This window comes from Psammomys obesus, unplaced genomic scaffold, assembly GCF_907164565.1.
Source record: "Psammomys obesus unplaced genomic scaffold, mPsaObe1.curated_primary_1811, whole genome shotgun sequence".
NCBI lineage: Eukaryota > Metazoa > Chordata > Mammalia > Rodentia > Muridae > Psammomys > Psammomys obesus.
Window position 1 is genome coordinate 34,404,365 of NW_026591086.1, and position 18,045 is coordinate 34,422,409.

The following is an 18,045-nucleotide window of genomic DNA, read 5'->3' on the forward strand; positions in this document are numbered from 1 at the left end:
ATATATGCATATTCCTGAGCACCTTTGAAGAGTTTCTAACAAAATATATGGTACATTATTAATTCTCCTTAATCTCTGTTTTGCATTTTAAGGTTAGAAAAGCCATTTTGCTGAACTCCTGTTAATATTTGCTTTTATTTTTATAGTTGAACAATATAATACCCACGCTACCATAATATTCATTACCAAAATGAAAGTGCTACACTTTGTAGAAACATAGTTATTAAGCTTTAATTTTATTTGTGATGTCAAAATTAAAAAAATATATTTAGTTCATCTTAATGATCCTAGTGAGAAGACACTTTTGTTCTACAATCATCCCCAACACCTCAGCTAATAACCTTAAACTGAAGAGCTCTCTAAAGCAAAGGATACTGTCAACAGAACAGTACAACAGCCTACAGACCTGGAAAAGATCTTCACCAACCCTGCATCTGACAGAGGGCTAATATCTAGAATATATAAAGAACCCAAGAAGTTAAACAAATGAAGTAATCCAATTTAAAAATGAGGTACAGAGCTAAACAGAGAATATTCAACAGAGGAATAGAAAATGATAGAGAAACACTTAAAGAAATGTTCAAGTTCCTTAGTCATCTGGAAAATGCAAATCAAAACAACCCTGAGATTTCACCTTACACCCATCCCATCAGAATGGCTAAGATTAAAAACTCAAGGAATGCTGAGAAGAAGGTATATTCTTTTCAGTTTTACCTTTGGTAGCTCAGTAACCAAGTGGGTTGTCGTAGTAAGGGGAACAGGGACTATTTCTAACATTAACTCAATGGCAGGCTTTTTTACCTCCCCACCCGCCAAGAGAGAAGCAGCCCTGCTAGGCCACAGAGAAGGACTTTGCAGCCAGTCCTGAAGATACCTGATAAAACAGGGTCAGATGAAAGGAGAGGAGGTCCTCCCCAAGGGAGGTTGGTATTGGGAGGGAATGAGGGCGCGAAATACAGCGTTAATAAAATGTAACTAATAATAAAAATTAAAAAAAAAAAACAAATACAAACAAACAAAACCCCTCAAGGGATGACAATTGCTGAAGAAGTTGTGGAGAAAGTGGAACCCTCCTCCATTGCTGATGGAAAGATAACCTTGACTGCTTTGGAAATCAGTCTAGAACTTTCTCAGAAAGTTAGGAATAGTGCTACCTCAAGATCCAGCTATACCACTCCTAGGCATATATCTGAAAGATGCTCAACCATACAACAAGGACATTTGCTCAACTATGTTCATAACAGCTTTATTCATAGTAGCCAGAATCTGGAAACAACCTAGATGTCCCTCAACTGAAGAATGGATACAGAAATTGTAGTTCATTTACACAGTGGAAAACTACTCAGCAATTAAAAACAAGTAAATCATGAAATCTGCAGGCAAATGGTGGGAACTAGAAAAGATCATCCTGAGTGAAGTATCCCAAAAGTAGAATTACACATATGAATATACTCCCTAATAAGAGGAAACTAGCCATATAATTATAGGATAAATGTATTAAAATCTATAGTCCTAAAGAAGCTAAATTACAAGGAAGACCTTAGGGAAGAGGCTGAAACCTCATTTGCAATGGCATGGGAAGAGGGACTGCCTTTGACATAATCTGATTGGCCTGCTCTTTGATCACCTCCCCCTGAGGGGGAAGCAGCCTTACCAGGCCACAGTAGAGGACAATGCAGCCACTTTTGAAGAGAACTGATAGACTAAGATCAGAAAGGAGAGTAGAACCTCCCCTTTCAGTGGACTTGGGGAGGGGCATGCATGCAAAAACGGGAGGGAGGGTGGGATCGGGAGGGGAGGAGGGAGTGGCTTATGGGGGGATACAAAATAAATAAAGTGTAATTAATAAAAAATAAAAAAAGTTAAAAAAAAGATAGATAGCAGAAGTAGGAGAAGACATGGAACAAGACAGGCATCTACCACATTGGACCTCTGAAAGACTTTACCAATTATGGTGTTAAATCAGATGCTGAGACTCTTAGCCAAACTGGGCAGAGTGCAGAGTACCTTATGGAAGAATGGGGAGTGAGAAAGACCTGGAGAGGACAGGAACTCCACAAGGAGACCAACAAAGCTAAAACAAAACAAAACAACAACAACAACAAAAACCTGGGCCCAGGGTTCCTGCAAAGACTGATACTACAATGAAGAGCCATTCATGGAGAGGACCTTGACCACCTGCTTAGATGAAGTTTCCAAGTGGGTTTCCTAGTAAGGGGAACAGGGGCTGTCTCTGACATGAACTCAGTGGCTGGTTCTTTGATCACTTCCCCTTGGGGGACGGTGACCTTGCCAGGCCACAGAAGAAGACTATGCAGCCATTCCTGATGAGACCTGATACGCTAGGGTCAGATAGAAGGGGAGGAGGACCTCCCCTATCAGTGGACTAAGGGAGGGTCATGTGGGGGAAGAGCGTCGGTGGGTGGGACTGGGAGGAGAAGGGGTGGGGCTACAGCTGGGATACAGATAGTTTGTGATTCTTAAATGTTAATTCATTTGCAGTCTCTCTTCCTCCCTTCCTTTTTTTCTGTCTCTCTGTCTGCCCAGATGTTTTGGTTGGGTCTGATGGAAGGGGAGGAGGACTGACTGCCATTATCAGTGGACTGGGGGAAGGGCATGGAAGAAAAAGAGGGAGGAAGAGTAGGAATGAGAGGAGACAGGAAGGAGAGGGCTTCAGCTGGGATACAAAAAAATGAATTGTAATTAATAAAAAAATTAATTAAAAATTTTTGCATATGGAAAAAAACTTATATTTTCTCTATAATCAAAACCCTATACAATAAAACATTAGGGAAATAGTCTCTAGTTTAAGTACGCTCAGATAAGTATTTAGCAGGAAAGGCATTTTTTTGAAGGCAGTTTCTGGAAAGTGTTTTAGTTGGCAAGAATAAATAATATAAATCACTTGGGTTGATGGCTTGTAGTATTTAAAGGGAATTGATCCTTCAAATTTTAATAGCATTATTAAATGTGTTCAGAACTCTATTCCAGAAAAGGAGCATGGAGTTGTGGATATATTCACCAGGTCATACACATGAAGGACACTACTGAGTGTTCTTAAAGCTTGACAGTAAAGCTGATGTTTACATTTAATGAACATTTCCTGAAGGTTAAAGATATTAAACACAGAGAAGTTCAAATTCTCACACAATATGTATCAAATCAAAATAACTTCAGTCTTATTCATTAACTAGAGCTTAATGATACAAGGTACTTATTTCTTTCTCTTTTGCTTAAAGAAAAGCAATCCTGTGCTGTCATTATTGACAGATGAATAATTTAAGCTATTTCTAACATGATGCCATATTCTAGTAAAATGTTCCTTCACCTAGTATTTTGAACGTATCTCTTATTGTGATAAAAATTTAATAATAATAAAATAAAATTTAATAATAATAATAATAACAGTAACAATAATAATAAACAACTCTTGGCAGAGACAAAAATAATTCTGGTTTGAACTAAATATTTTTATTGCTCTGCTGTATGAATTATCAACATCATGAGGTATTTGTACTCATCCCCAATCTCTAAAACCCAAGTTTCATGAGATAGGTCTAACCAGCAAGTGGGACAGAAATTACAAGCAGTGAGTTTCAATGGGAGGTAAGGAGAAGCGAATGTAGGAGATTTCCCTTTTATGTGTTGAGTGATAAAATAGCCTGTGTTCTGTCTGTAGGGAGACATATTTGCAATCAAATGTTACCTGCTATAACATAACCCCCAGGAATGCCTTATGTAAAGAGCAACCGAGAGTTTGCATTCTCAGCGTATGCATTAGAAACGTCCAGTAGTGTTCAGAGGCCATGGAGGATTTTTCTATGCCCCGCAGAGCAGTGCATGTGACATAGTAGAAACTAAATAAATAGCCATTTGAATGATAAATCAATGAATGTAATAATAAATTTGAATTCATTAAACTTAATAAAATCAATCTATTAAATGCCACAGGCTCAAAGATATCTGAATACTTTAACATTTTTCACAATATTAGTAATGAATAAATACTTTCAAAAAAATCAACGCCAAATATATGTACAAATGGATAACCAAAAACAAGAAAGTTAACAAAATGCTTAATAAATACACAACAAGATTTCTAACGGCAGTAGGAATGGAAGAAATTGAAAAGCGTAATGGTTTGCTATTTCATACTGTCCAGTTTAAAAATTTTTGAAAAATTGTGAAAATAGAAAATTGTCTTAACAGTAGTTACAGTAAGAGATTATGGCTACAGGGAAATATGAAATAAGTTCTAAAATACTTAGCCAAACATGGTATAGTTGAAAAATAGTATATTATGATGAATTATAATAGAAAATGTAGACTAAATGGATCTTAAATCATCCAAACCCCGTACTTGGGAACCCACATGGAGACTGAGCTGATTATAGGCTACATCTGAGCAGGGAGTCTAGGTCCTCTCCATGCACAGTCTGTGGTTGGTGCATCAGTCTCTGTAGGGCCCTCTGGGCTCATATTTTTTAGCTTTGTTGGTCTCCTTGTGGAGCTCCTGTCCCCTCTGGTTCTTCTCTCCGCCCCACCTGCCCCGTCACACTCCTTCCATAAGACTCCCTGTGCTCTGCCCAGATTTTGGCTGAGTCTCAGCATCTGCTTGGATCTCCCTCTTGGGTGGAGCCTTTCAGAGGATCTCTATGGTAGACTCCTGTCCTGTTCCCTGTCTTCGACTGCTTGTGGTGTTTATCCTGTTTGCCATTCTGAATGAGAATAAAATGTCCTCCCCTGGATCCTCCTTGTTATTTATCTTCTTTAGGTCTGTGGAATTTAGTCTGACTAATGTCTGCTTATAAGTGTGTATATACATGTGTGACTTTCTGGTTCTGGGTTACTTTACTCAGGATGATCTTTTCTAGTTCCATGCAGTTCCCTATAAATGTCAAGATTTCCTTATTTTTAATAGCTGAGTAGTGTTCCATTGTGTAAATGTGCCACAAGACTTGGTAAGCTGGAGTCAGATGGCAAGGGAGGAGAACCCCACCACCACCACTTTCAATGGACTAAGGGACTAAGGGAAGGGGATGGGTAGAAGCCAGAGGGAGTGTGAGACCAGGAGGAGATGACAGAGAAGGCTACAATTGGGATATAAAATGAATACATTGTAAAAATTAAAAAAAAAATCCAAACACCAAAGAAAATCCTATAGTTTGCTTATGTACTGTGAATGCATACAGTACATAGAGAAGTAACAAAGCCCCCTCTGCTACCTTATCTTCTCAAGTAGGAATGCGATGTCCCAAGAATGATACCAGGCAAGACTTTGGGAAAGTAGTTGATTCACAGAACTGTATTCTCAACAGTACATCAATCATAGCATGGTCTAATGAACTCACATAAGACTCTACCACGTGAGGACACTCAGACATGACTATGTAGGTGGAGCAGGCCTTCACCACAAATCTTATCTGTCACATCTTTGATTTTGTGCTCTTTAGACTCAAGGTTTGTAAATGAACTTAGTTTAGTTACAAAGTCCTTAGTCTCTTTGTTATTGTTGGTAGAATAGGGTAAATTGCTAGCACAAAGAAATGGTTACATTCAAGGACAAAGGACATTTGAAATAAATATTGCTTTTCATTCAATACTTATTACTATAGTGATCAATGTGGGACAAGTTTTCTTTCTCTTTATGTGTAAAGGAAATGTTTATGTGAGGTTTTGAACTAACTGTACTCTAAGTCTGGCATATAAAATGGGTTTTTCTCAGTACATTGTGATAGAATGTGGCAACCAGCTGCTCTCTGAATCACAGTGATTCTGTGTCTCTTTAGGGAACTCATGATGACTTGGATTTGCCCACTTCAGGCTTGATTCATAGAGCAGGTCAAGATGAGATCTGATGCCATACAAGCCATCCTTCTGAATGGAAGGAATTCACTCGAATTTTCATAACACTTTTTCCCTGGGCAATTTTCTAACCTGTGTCATGACCTCACTCACTGTATTATGGAGCAGACATAACCACACAAATGTTTTTTTTTTTTTTTTTTACATTGGGAAACTCCTGACTTAGACATTTTAATTTCCTTCTTTGTTTTAAGTTATCTTCAAGAACCTACCCACTCTAAATATCAGGCAAAAATAAATAATTTTTGCCCCTCTATGAATGAATGCTTGTTGTTCTGGTCAGTCTGTGGCATTTACTGATGTCTGTTATTGGAAGTGCCTACTGTAAACAGTACAGATAACACCCAAAAGATGTCATGTGTGAATTATTTTTCTCTTTAATAAAAAAAAATCATCAATAATTTGTTTTCAGTCCACTTTGGTGATCATTTTGTACAAAGAGTTAAATGAGACTAGAGGAAAGGAAAGGGTTAAATAGCAGAGCAAAGGGCAGAAATACTGTGAGCTTCAGATGGCAAGAGAGAGACAGACAAAACAGCACCCAAAGCCTTCCTTATCTCTGAAATTCCAATTATTGTGAGATATTAAATTTCTTTAATATTTAAACCAATTTGACTTAGTGTTTTCTGTGACTTGCAAAGGAGAACAATAACTGATACATTATCTTCTATATTGAACTGTAAAAGTAAATGAGAAAAAAGCTGTAATGCAGCCAGCAACATATTCTGAAGGTTGGCCTTTTTGTGTATTGCCAGTACATTTGGGGTCAGAATCAGCCTACCCTTCATCAAGTTCTTGCCCTTTTCCTCAGATTTAACTTTCCATGGGTTAATTTTTTTTTCATAAGCATCATATTAAAACATTCAGTTTGTCTATATTTTATACTTTATTTGCTCACATGTTCCTTGGTAAAAGTAAGTGTTCAATATGTGTATTTTATTTTATTTTTTCCATGTTATAATAACTGTTTATTTCTGCTATTTAAAAATAGATATATATTCATATATACACACTGACAAAAAAGATATTTACAAGTTGGCTTAGGAAGCTAGCACCAAATTGACATCATGTAAAATAGATTTCCTCTTTATATTTGTTTGTTTGGGTTTTTTTAATAATTTTGTAATTTTATTTTTTCTTTCTTTCTTTCTTTCTTTCTTTCTTTCTTTCTTTCTTTCTTTCTTTCTTTCTTTATCTATCTACCTATTTATTTATTTATTTATTTGTTTATTTATTTATTTATTTATTTTAACCACAGGTCATTCACCTGTATCCCAACCGTAGTCCCTTCTCTCATTCCCTCCCAATCCCACTCTCCCCCCCCCTCATCTCTTCCCTGCCCCTTCTGAGTTCACTGCTAGGGGAGTTCCTCTTCCCCTTCCATCTGACCCTAGCTTATCAGGTATCTTCAGATCTGGCTGCAATGTCCTTATCTGTGGCTAGCAAGGCTGCTCTTCCTTTGGACAGGAGGGGAAGCTCAATGAGCCAATCATTGAGTTCATTTCAGAAATAATTCTTGTCCCTCTTACTAGGTAACCCACTTGGATACTGAGCTACCATGGGTTATATCCAAGCAGGGGTTATAGGTTATATCCATGCATGGCTCTTGGTTGGGGAAACAGTCTCATAAAAGACCCCTGTGCCCTGATATATTTGGTCCTTGTGGAGCTCCTGTACCCTCTAGGTCATACTAACTCACCCTTCTTTCATATGATCCCCTGCACTCTGCCAAAGGTTTGGTTATGAGTCTCAGCATCTGCTTTGATACACTGCTAAGTAGAGTCTTTCAGATGCCCTCTGAGGTAGGCTTCTGACCTGTTACTTGTTTTCTCCTACTTCCAATGACCATCCCATTTGTCTTTCTAGGTGAGTATTGATTATGTTATTCCTGGTCCTCTTTCTTGTTTATCTTCTTTAGATGCACAGATTTTAGTATGTTTATCCTATCTTATAGGTCTAGTACCCACTTATAAATGAGTATATACTGTGTGTGTCTTTCTGCTCCTGGGATATCTCACTCAGGATGATATTTTCTAGATCCCACCATTTGCTTGCAAAATTCATGATTTTCTTCTTTTTAATTTTGGAGTAATATTTCATTGTGTAAAAGTACCACAATTTCTGTATCCATTCCTCCATTGATGGACATCTGGGTTGTTTCAGGTTCTGGCTATCAGAGCAATGCAAATCAAAACGACCCTCAGATTTCACCTTACACCCATCAAAATGGCTAAAATAAAAAACTTAAATGACAACACATGCTGGAGAGGTTGTGGAGAAAGGGGAATCCTTCTTCATTGCAGGTGGGAATGCAAACTTGTACAACCACTTTGGAAATCAATTTGGCACTTTCTCAGACAATCAGGAATACTGCTTCCTCAAGATCCAGCTATACCACTCCTAGGCATATATCCAAAAGATGCTCAAGTATACATCAAGGACATTTGCTCAACCGTGATCATAGCAGCTTTATTTGTAATAAAAAGAACCTGGAATATGTGTATTTTAAATGAAGGAAATTATTTGTCTCACTTTAACAACACATGAGAATAATTATTTTGTTATCTAAATGTCTGAATAATTGCTACTCTATCAAATAAATTAACTCCATTTTACACATCTAGAAAATGAATGGATAGTTAAATCATATACTCAAAGATTTAAAAATGTTCTCATGTTGACTTTTTATCTGTCAAGCTTTGTGAAAATTTATGAGATTGTGCTCTTAAATTCTAGTAAAATTTCACACTAACATATATTATATACACATATAAATTCTCAAACAATAAAAAATAATTTAAAAAATTATACCCCAAGGGAAGGACTATCTTTATTAACTTCTTTCATAGCATAAAAGTTATGATTAGAGAAAAACAATGCAACCAAATATTCAGAAATGTCTAAGATGGAGGGCATGCTGAGTCAAAATTATAACACTACTTTAAACATGTTTAAGTTAATACTTGAGATATTTAATAATGATAAAATATTTTCCCTTTAAGACTTTAATACCAAACCCTCGGCAGAGTGCAGGGAATCATATGAAAGAAGGGAAGTTAGTATGATATGGAAAGGATAGGAGCTCTACAAGGACCAAATATATCTGGGCACAGGGTCTTTTCTGAGACTGACACTCAACCAAGGAACATCTATGGATATAACTTAGAACTTCTGCTCGGATGTGGCCCGTGGTAGCTCAGTAACCAAGTAGTTTTCCAAAGTAAGGGGAACACGGACTATTTCTAACAGGATCTCAAGGGCAGGCTGTTTGACCCCCACCCCAGGGGAGGAGCAGTCTGTTAGGCCACAGAGGAGGACTTTGCAGCCAGCCCTGAAGATACCTGATAAAACAGGGTCAGATGAAAGAGGAGGAGGTCCTCCCCTATCAGTGGACTTGGAAAGGGGCAGGGAGGAGACCAGGGAGGGAGTGTGGGGTTGGGGAAGGAATGAGGGAGCGGGATACAGCTGGGACACAGAGTTAACAAAATGTAACTAAAAAGAAAAATTAAAAAAAAAAGACTTTAATGCCAGTCCTGGAACTAAAAAGGACAGTTTCTTTTACAAGAAAGAAAGAAAGAAAGAAAGAAAGAAAGAAAGAAAGAAAGAAAGAAAGGAAGGAAGGAAGGAAGGAAGGAAGGAAGGAAGGAAGGAAGGAAGGAAGGAAGGAAGGAAGGAAGGAAGGAAGGAAGGAAGGAAGAAAGGAGAAAATAATGGCTTATGCATCCAAAATAAAATATTGAAAATATTTATGGTAATAAAAGCAAGCACAAAACACTGCATGTTCACTCAAACAAGAACGGTTAATCCTCCTGAATTCTTGAAATCTCTGATCTCCTTTGGGAAGGAAATAACTTCCGGGCTCAATTTGTACTGGTAGCTTAATGATTAAAGATGAAAAAAAAAAAAAAACAGTTTGCCTATGCATCTGATTTTTATACGCCTTGTTTTTACTGAGAATCCCATTAAAATAAACTGTGCTTTTAGTTGCTGTAATTGGATTCAGTACCTCACAGTTGAAGAATGTTGACTTCAAATTTGAATCTGTTTTACTCATAAGATGAATCTGCTAGAACATGAGAGAGTGTAGGGACTTGAGGAGACAGGGTTATTGATATAAATGTGAGAGGTAATCTGCTCAGTCTGTAAGCTGTTATGTCTGTATGTTATCATGAGTTCAAACCATGTATAGTACGAGCATTTTGCTGTTGTTTTTGGTAGTAAGTGGTCATATCTGTGTTTAAAGTACGGAGAATAAGTTAACCTACTTTCTCACAGGACAACTTTTTTGTTGGGACTTTTTTTTTTTAAGTATTGTATACATGGAATATATTTGACACATTTTTCTATTCTCCTTGTGTCTAGCCTTAGTATCAACATAATGCTGTGCCTCACGAAGTGACTTTTGACACCTTCCCCAGGACTCACAGATTTGGAATAGTTTAAACATAAAAAGCATTTATTCTTTCACTCTGGCAGCATTCACACTGCAGGCCTCTGAGCCACAGAATAGCATCATCAGGATGTTTATAATGATTAGTGTACACTTCACTCTTGTGATAGGTAAGATCTGATTGCATGTTTATTTGTAATTTGTACTTAATATCCATATCATTTATCCATATCTCCTATACTGTGTTTTTGCAACCGTATAGTTGTTCACAGTATTGCGTTCTTTTCTTTTTCTTTTATTCGTTTGTTTGTTTGATATAGGCTCTTGCTTTATTGTTCATGCTAGCCTTGGAGTCACTATCTAGTCCAGATTAGCTTTGAGCCTAAAATATGCTTCTCTTTTACACTCCCCGTGTGCTGTGATAAGAAATGAACACCACCATGCCAGGCTATAACATTTCTTACTAGGCTGTTATTTTCATTGAATTTTTTTTTCTATTTCTTCTTGTTGCTTTTTTATTTCTTTCTTTTTTTTTTTTTAATTTGAGAAACAGTTTCAGTATATGGGCCTACCTAGGCTGTAGTTTTTGTTCCCTTTGTTTCTAGCTCCCAAGAGTTGAGATTCTAGGTGTGAGTTATAATGTCTTGATTTGATCCTTTTTTTTTCTTTGTGTTTAAGAAGAAACTGTTTGTTGAGTATGCTACAAAGAGGCAGTAGGTGAGAGAGTGACCTGCTGCGACCTTGTGTCACAACTTTTAGCATGTGCGCCTTCATTGTTTTTAAATTGTACTTGAAACTTCTTTGTTTCTTAGTAACACCAGATGGATATTAGTCAGTTTCCTGTAACTTCTCAGATTCTTACATGCACACCAAATTAGTTCTGTAATCTTTCTCATGACTCATGATTTGAGAGAGGGAGATGCACCAAGAGATACACACACACACACAACACACACAGAGATGTATTCATAAATATATAAATAAAACCTGTTCAGAATGTATAATTTTACTTGTATGTATATGTTTTCAGCATTGACCGTATAGTATTAGATAGCCAGTTGGTGTGCTAATGCTTGGGTAAGACAATTCCTCTGGCTCTCAGCATTTCTTAGTTGCATATGGCTGTTTTTCTAGGGTTGAAGCTTTCTGAAGTTACCACTTTAGATGCTAGCATTCTATTGGTGTCATTGTTCATCTTTTGAAGCTTCTCTTACACTTCTAGAAGACAAAATCTAATAGAACTCCTGTTTTTCATGCCCTTTCAATCATTTGCCTTCTGAACTCTGTGACCACTAAGCCCAAGGTATAGAAGTTGTATTGCAGATGTATCGATTGGTGATAGGCATCTTTCAGATTTTAACTAATCATGTTTTTCAGTGATAAACCCCATCTGTTACAAGAAGAAAGTTCTTTTATTCCACATGAAATCTCTGTTCATGTGGATATAAAGATAATATTAGAAATATAGTTAGGAATTATTCTGGTTTAGAAAAGTAGTGGTTGGTTTTCCTTCAAGATTCATGCCTTAGCTAACCCTGGATATTTGGCTAGGTTTCTTTTCTAGTATGAGGCATTATCCCCCCACACACACACACATACACACAGCTGTTTGCCTGATTCTTCAGTTTAATTAGGAAGCTGTTGCTTATCACCAATCGGTGTGTCATTATTAAACCCTTAAGGATATTATACCGTGCTGAACATTGTTTTATTTCACATACATCAAAGCAGGGTAAGACTATTGGTTAATTCCCTTCCTTGGAAACTTTAACTCTTACAGACTTTCTTTTGCCACTTCTATGATATTCTTTGAACCTTATGTGTAGGTGTTATGTTGGAAATCTACCAGTTGTGTTGAGGAATGCCACGATGAGTTTTCCTTCATATTTTGATCAGTTGTTGATTTCTGTAGTAGTCTCTCTCTATTACCAAAATGCTTCTTTAATGAGGAGTAAGAGCTACACTTGCCTTTAGGTATAAGGGTAAATATCTAGAATGCAATTAGAAATTATAATTATTTTATAATATTTTAAGAAAGTGGGATGCATGATCTCACCAGTCAAGAGTAGTTTGCTAAGTTTAAAATAGTAGACATGAATTTTCTTCTGTTGAGTAATTTCATCTTGAGCCCAATTAGATGATTATTGGTTATGCACATGATAGAAATATATATATTGTACCCTTAGGAATATCAAAGCTTACCTGTTATTTTTGTGGTTCTCAAGCTCAACCTTGATGTGACCACTTATTGCTTTTCTCCCTCTGCAACTTGTGTAACAATTTCTGATACTATGCTAGCAAGTTGTTATGGTGAAGTCTTCCAGGAGAGCTGCGCCTGCTTTCCTCCAAGCCATGTGTCTGAAATGGATGATATTTTCTGCATGAGTTTTTTTTTTTTAAGTTGTTAGAAAGAAGCAAGTACAATGGCAATAGCCTACATTGCTATGGAAGTCTCTTGGATTTCCATTTTTAGCAACTTAAAGAGATGTTCCTCCTGCCTAGCACTGCAAATCTTTTTAGAGTCCATGGACTTTGTGGGGAGCATTGATAATTCCACATGGCATAACTTTTTATACAACATGGATATTTTTCTGCAATATGTAATACACTATACTATGGATTTTCCATAAATATAAAACGATGTATTTCACTGCAGCTTCTTCAAATGTTCTTACTGTTATTTATTTTCCCTCTTACCTTCTCTCCAGTATTTTCCCCATTTCTTGTCCAGATTAAAGTACCTCATAACTGTTTATCCAATTTCTTCTTTCATAGCTGTTGTGTGCTTTCTAGAGCTCTCCTCCCACCCATCTCATGTCCGTTTTTATATCCTGATTTCTGAATTTACTTCAGGTCATATGATGATTTGGAGATCTGATCTACAAATAAAAGGTAACATGGAACAGTGGGTAGAGGTTTCTCCTTTCATTATTAGATTTTCAAGTTCTATTAATTCAAGTGGGTTCCTTAATAAGGGGAACAGGGACTATTTCTGACATGAACTCAGTGACTAGCTCTTTGAAAGCCTACCACTGAGGAGGAAGCAGACTTGCCAGGCCACAGAAGAGGACAATGGAGCAAGTTCTGATGAGATCTGATAAACTATGGTCAGATGGAAGGGGAGGAGGAACTCTCCTATCAATGGACATTGAGAGGGGCATGGGAGAAGATGGGAGAGGGTGGGATTGGAAGAAAATAAGGGAAGGAGCTATAGCTGGGATACAAAGTGAATAAACTGTAATTAATATAAAAAATAAAAGTTTAATTAAAAAATATACCACAATTTCTATATCCATTCTTCCACTGAGGGACATCTGGGTTGTTTCCAAATTCTGGCTATTACGAACAAAGCTGCTATGAACAAAAATCAAGTATCCACAGGTGTGTGGGTTTATTTCTGGGTCTTCTATTCAATTCCATTGATACACCATTGGGTTTCTATACCTGTACCATGAAGTTTTTATTACTATTTCTCTGTAGTAAAGCTTGAGATCAGAGATGGAGGTACTTCCAGAAGATTTGTTGTTGTACAGGATTGTTTTTGCAATTCTGTTTTTTTTTTTTCATATAAAATTGAGAATTGTTGTTTCAAGGTCTATAAAAAATTGTGTTGGTATTTTAATGGGAATTTTATTGAATCTGTAGATTGCTTTTGGCAGGATGGCTATTTTTACTATGTTAATCCTACCAATCTATGAACATGGGACTTTAAGCTTAGTTTTATCATGAAATATTTTTTTCTCCATCTATGCTGATTGAGAACTTTTCTGGGTATAGTAGTCTGGGTTGGCAACTGTAGTGTCTTAGTGTCTGTATGACACCTGCTCAGGGCCTTCTGTCTATCAGTTTCTGTTGAAAAGTCTGGTGTGATTCTGTTAGATCTACCTTCACGTGTTACTCACCACTTTTCCCTTGCTGCTTTTAATATTTCTGTTCTGTAGATTTAGTGTTTTGAGTATTATGTGACCTGAGAAGTTTCTTTTATGGTCTAATCTATTTGGTGTTCTATCAAGCTCTTGTATAAACATGCAAGATATCTTTTTTTTTTAAGTTGGGAAAAATTTCTTCTATGATTTTATTGAAAATATTTTCTGGACTCTTCTTTTTCATCTATTTTATTATTCTTAGATTTTGTCTTTTCATGGAGTCCTTGATTTATTGGATGTTTTGTGTTTGGAACTTCCCTGATTTTACTTTTTCTTTGAGAGATGTATTAATTTCTGCAATTGTATCTTCAGAGCCTGAGGTTCTCTCTTACATTTCTTGTATTCTGTTGTTGATGCTTCTCTTTGTGGTTCCTGAACTTCTCCCTAAATTCTCCAGCTCCAGAAATTTCTCTGTTTGTGTTTTCTTTATTGATTCTAACTCTGTTTTCATGACTTGGACCACTTTCTTCATCTGTTTGAATGTGGAGTCCTGCCTTTTCATGATGGCCTCTTTGTGGTTTTTTGGTTTGTTTGTTTTCTCCCTATATGCCTCTACTTGTGCCTCTATTTGTTTGGCTGTACTTGCCTGTATTTCTTTAAGAGCTTTGTTTCCCTTTTATGTGCCTCTAATAACTGGATAAGCATATAGTTGAAATCATTTACCTGTTTTTCCAATGAATTAAAATATCCGTTAATTTTTGGGTTGCTGATGAAGCCATGATGTCCTGATTTTTGTTGGTCGTGTTCTTATGCCGAGCTCTAGCCATCTGCTTATCTGTAACCTTCACTGTTTGGTCCTGGAGTCTGCCTATCTCTGGTGTCTGGAGTATTCTTCGGGAAGATGAGAGAGGTCCACCAGTTCAAGAGTAGATTTCAGCTGTAGCTAAGGGAGGAAGGTAGCAGGTGCATGCTTGCAAGTGCGGGAGTGTGTGTGGAGATTTGCCTTGAAGGACAGGGTGCTAGAGCATGTAGATGCCTGGAAGGGTGAAGTGTAAGTGGGGGTGCTGGCGCCATTCAGGCACAATGAACTTGCACAGGATACCTGAATGTCTCAGTGGCCCACAGGCCTGTTGTACTGTCCTCCAGGTATTCGGATCTGTCTAGGTTGCACCATATTGGCTCCAGGAATTGTTTGCTTGGACTCCACTGGGGACCCACAGAATAGGGGCTTCAATGTTGAGAATGATAACCCAAGGATCCCTGTGTTTCCTGGAGTAGAGGCTGGGTGAGAGTTACCAGATGTCTGGCTGCTAGAGTAGTGGAACCCTGGATCTTGGCCTCGGCAGGCACTCACTTGAAGGAGCACTCACTAGCTTGCAGGCTTAATTGGAAAGCACAGGGGATTTCCCTGTTCTCTACTCTCAGAGTTGGGCCCACAGGTGGAAATGAACGTGTAGGATATCCGTCTGCTCAGTGGTGTCTGCTGTTTGGCCCCGGGCAGGGAGACCCATACTTGAGGCAAGGAGATGTGCAGGGGTACAATATTCACCACTTTCAGACCCTGGAGACAACCATGGGTGACCTGGATGTAAACTGTCCCAGCTCATGGGTTGTTCCCCCTCTCTCCCAGGATGTCTCAATACCCATATTCTGGCTTCACCCACCTTTCCGCTCACCAATTTTGGAGTTTCGGATCCTCTGCCCCTCAGATACGGTCAGCACTGGTCGCTGCCATCTTGGACTACCCTCGATAAGCACTTTTAAAGATAATTCTTAGCCAGTTTCTTCTTATCAGTTTTTTTTTCCAGATCCATAGCCTCATTTTATAGAATATGTTTTCTTAGAGCTTAGAGAAACTAGGAACAGAGTGATCTGTTCTAAGTTTATGGCCTGTGTCAGAGAGGTCCTGCAAGAATAGTCCTGAAGTCTTCTTGCTTTAACATATTTCTTCTAGATAGGGGTTTGTTAGGTAGTAATGGTTGGCATCAAACTTACTGCAGTTCTCCTTCCTAAGGCTCCCAAGTGTTGAGATTTCAAATATGCATACCGTGTCCAGATTGCATATGGAGTTTAATATACTAACTCGTTTGCAGTTTGACAGGTTGGCTAATTGCTTGCTTTTAATTCTTTTTGGCTGATTTCACGTGTGCAGACACATGGATTTTCCCCCCATTTTTCCTCTTGTCTCTCCTCTCAACTCATATATTTCATCTTTCTCTTGTTCTGCAAACTTTTCCTTTGTTTTGTTTTAATAAGTTTTATGTCACTATTGCTTCTCAAATGTGTATAAACTAAGAAGGTATGTTTACTAGAACTAGGACTAGAACTACGAGGCTTCCCTTAAATCTTAGACCATTTTTTTTCCTGAATTTCATTTGTAAAGTATAAAAAGAGGGTCTTGTGGAGGTCTGCAGTTCTTCTTTTTCTGAACTTGTGTCAAACTATGTTTATTATTTATTCTGTTCATATGGCATATATCATTTTTAAAATGATACTAGCAATTATGAATTATTATTTATATTCGTTTATTTATTTTAATTAATTGTGACGTGTGATATCCTGTTTTTGAACTGAAATAGATATCATCCAGTATGAGGCTTTCCAACATTTCTCTAGAGTACAAAGTACATGTAAGCAGCCCCCTGCTTTTTCTCTTCCTATGTCGTGGTCATTAAGGAACCTGGCAGTGTTAGTCCCTATTCTAGAAAATAAAATGTAGGATAAGAAACGAGCTTTATCTCTTAAAACAAGATTCTTCTATTTGTTTTCCCAAGGGCTTTGAAGTTTTATGGTGCATTCCTCATTGGGTTGCTGCTGCTGTGTCCCCACCCCCTTTACTACTATTTTTAATTTATTCTCTCAGATATTGGAGCAAGAAATATTTACGACCCAATTTATTCTTCCAGCTTTCCCAGAAAGTTTCCACTCAAACTACAAATTAATAATTAATTTTTGAAAGCTAGGCTTCAATTTGATTTAAAGTATAAATTCTGGCCCTAAAAACATTCTGGAAATGGCTGTTATTAGCTCTCGAGCTGTAATGCCTCATGTCTCTTAGATTCTGTGATGTTGTTGGGTCAGTGTTCTGTGACATCAATTTTATCTATAGGTTAATGTGGAGAATTCCTTTTCCCTTCTAGGTTAGCATAAAAACTGAAAAAGTTATTGTAATTATGCAAATAGCATGAGTTATTTTATATATTTCTCATAAAATAATAGCATAAGATGGAAACAACTTAAGTCAAAATGAGTACAAGAGTTTCATATATGCCCATGTATCTTAAACAAGGATCCAAACAAGTAGCCAGTTCTTCCTATATATAATATTTGCATTCAAATTCGCATTTTAAAGTCTTTTTTTCTCATCATGATCTAGAGTACATAACTAATTATATGTATTTGCAAATTATTTTCTTAACTGTTGACATAATTTCAGGTTTTATGAATATATTCTGGGAAAAACCACATAGATTACGCTTATAAGGTAGAATGTTAAAAAATATGTTCAGTATTTAAAATGTAAACTGGTTTTTGAAGTAATGAAATTATTCTGCCCAGATTGAACATGGTATTTTTAATGCAATAAGGGTATTGTACATTTATAAAATAAATATAGACTAAGTTTAAAAATAAATATATGATATACATTTACAATGCTCCTGTGAAATGATGGGGGTTTCAATACATGTTTCCGTGACAAAAATAATCACATAAATCTTCTCTATACAGCTTCAATTTAGTGAAATATGCAGTTTTCTCTTTTCTATTACTGTATACAGTATAAATTCTTCTGTTGGGAGACAGATTGTGACAAATTTGCAAACAGCATCTGTATTCACACATTTGAAACATTAATTTATCCAGCAATAAAAACTTTGATTTCCCAAAAGGAGAGTCATGTCTGGAAACTAATGCCTATTTTTG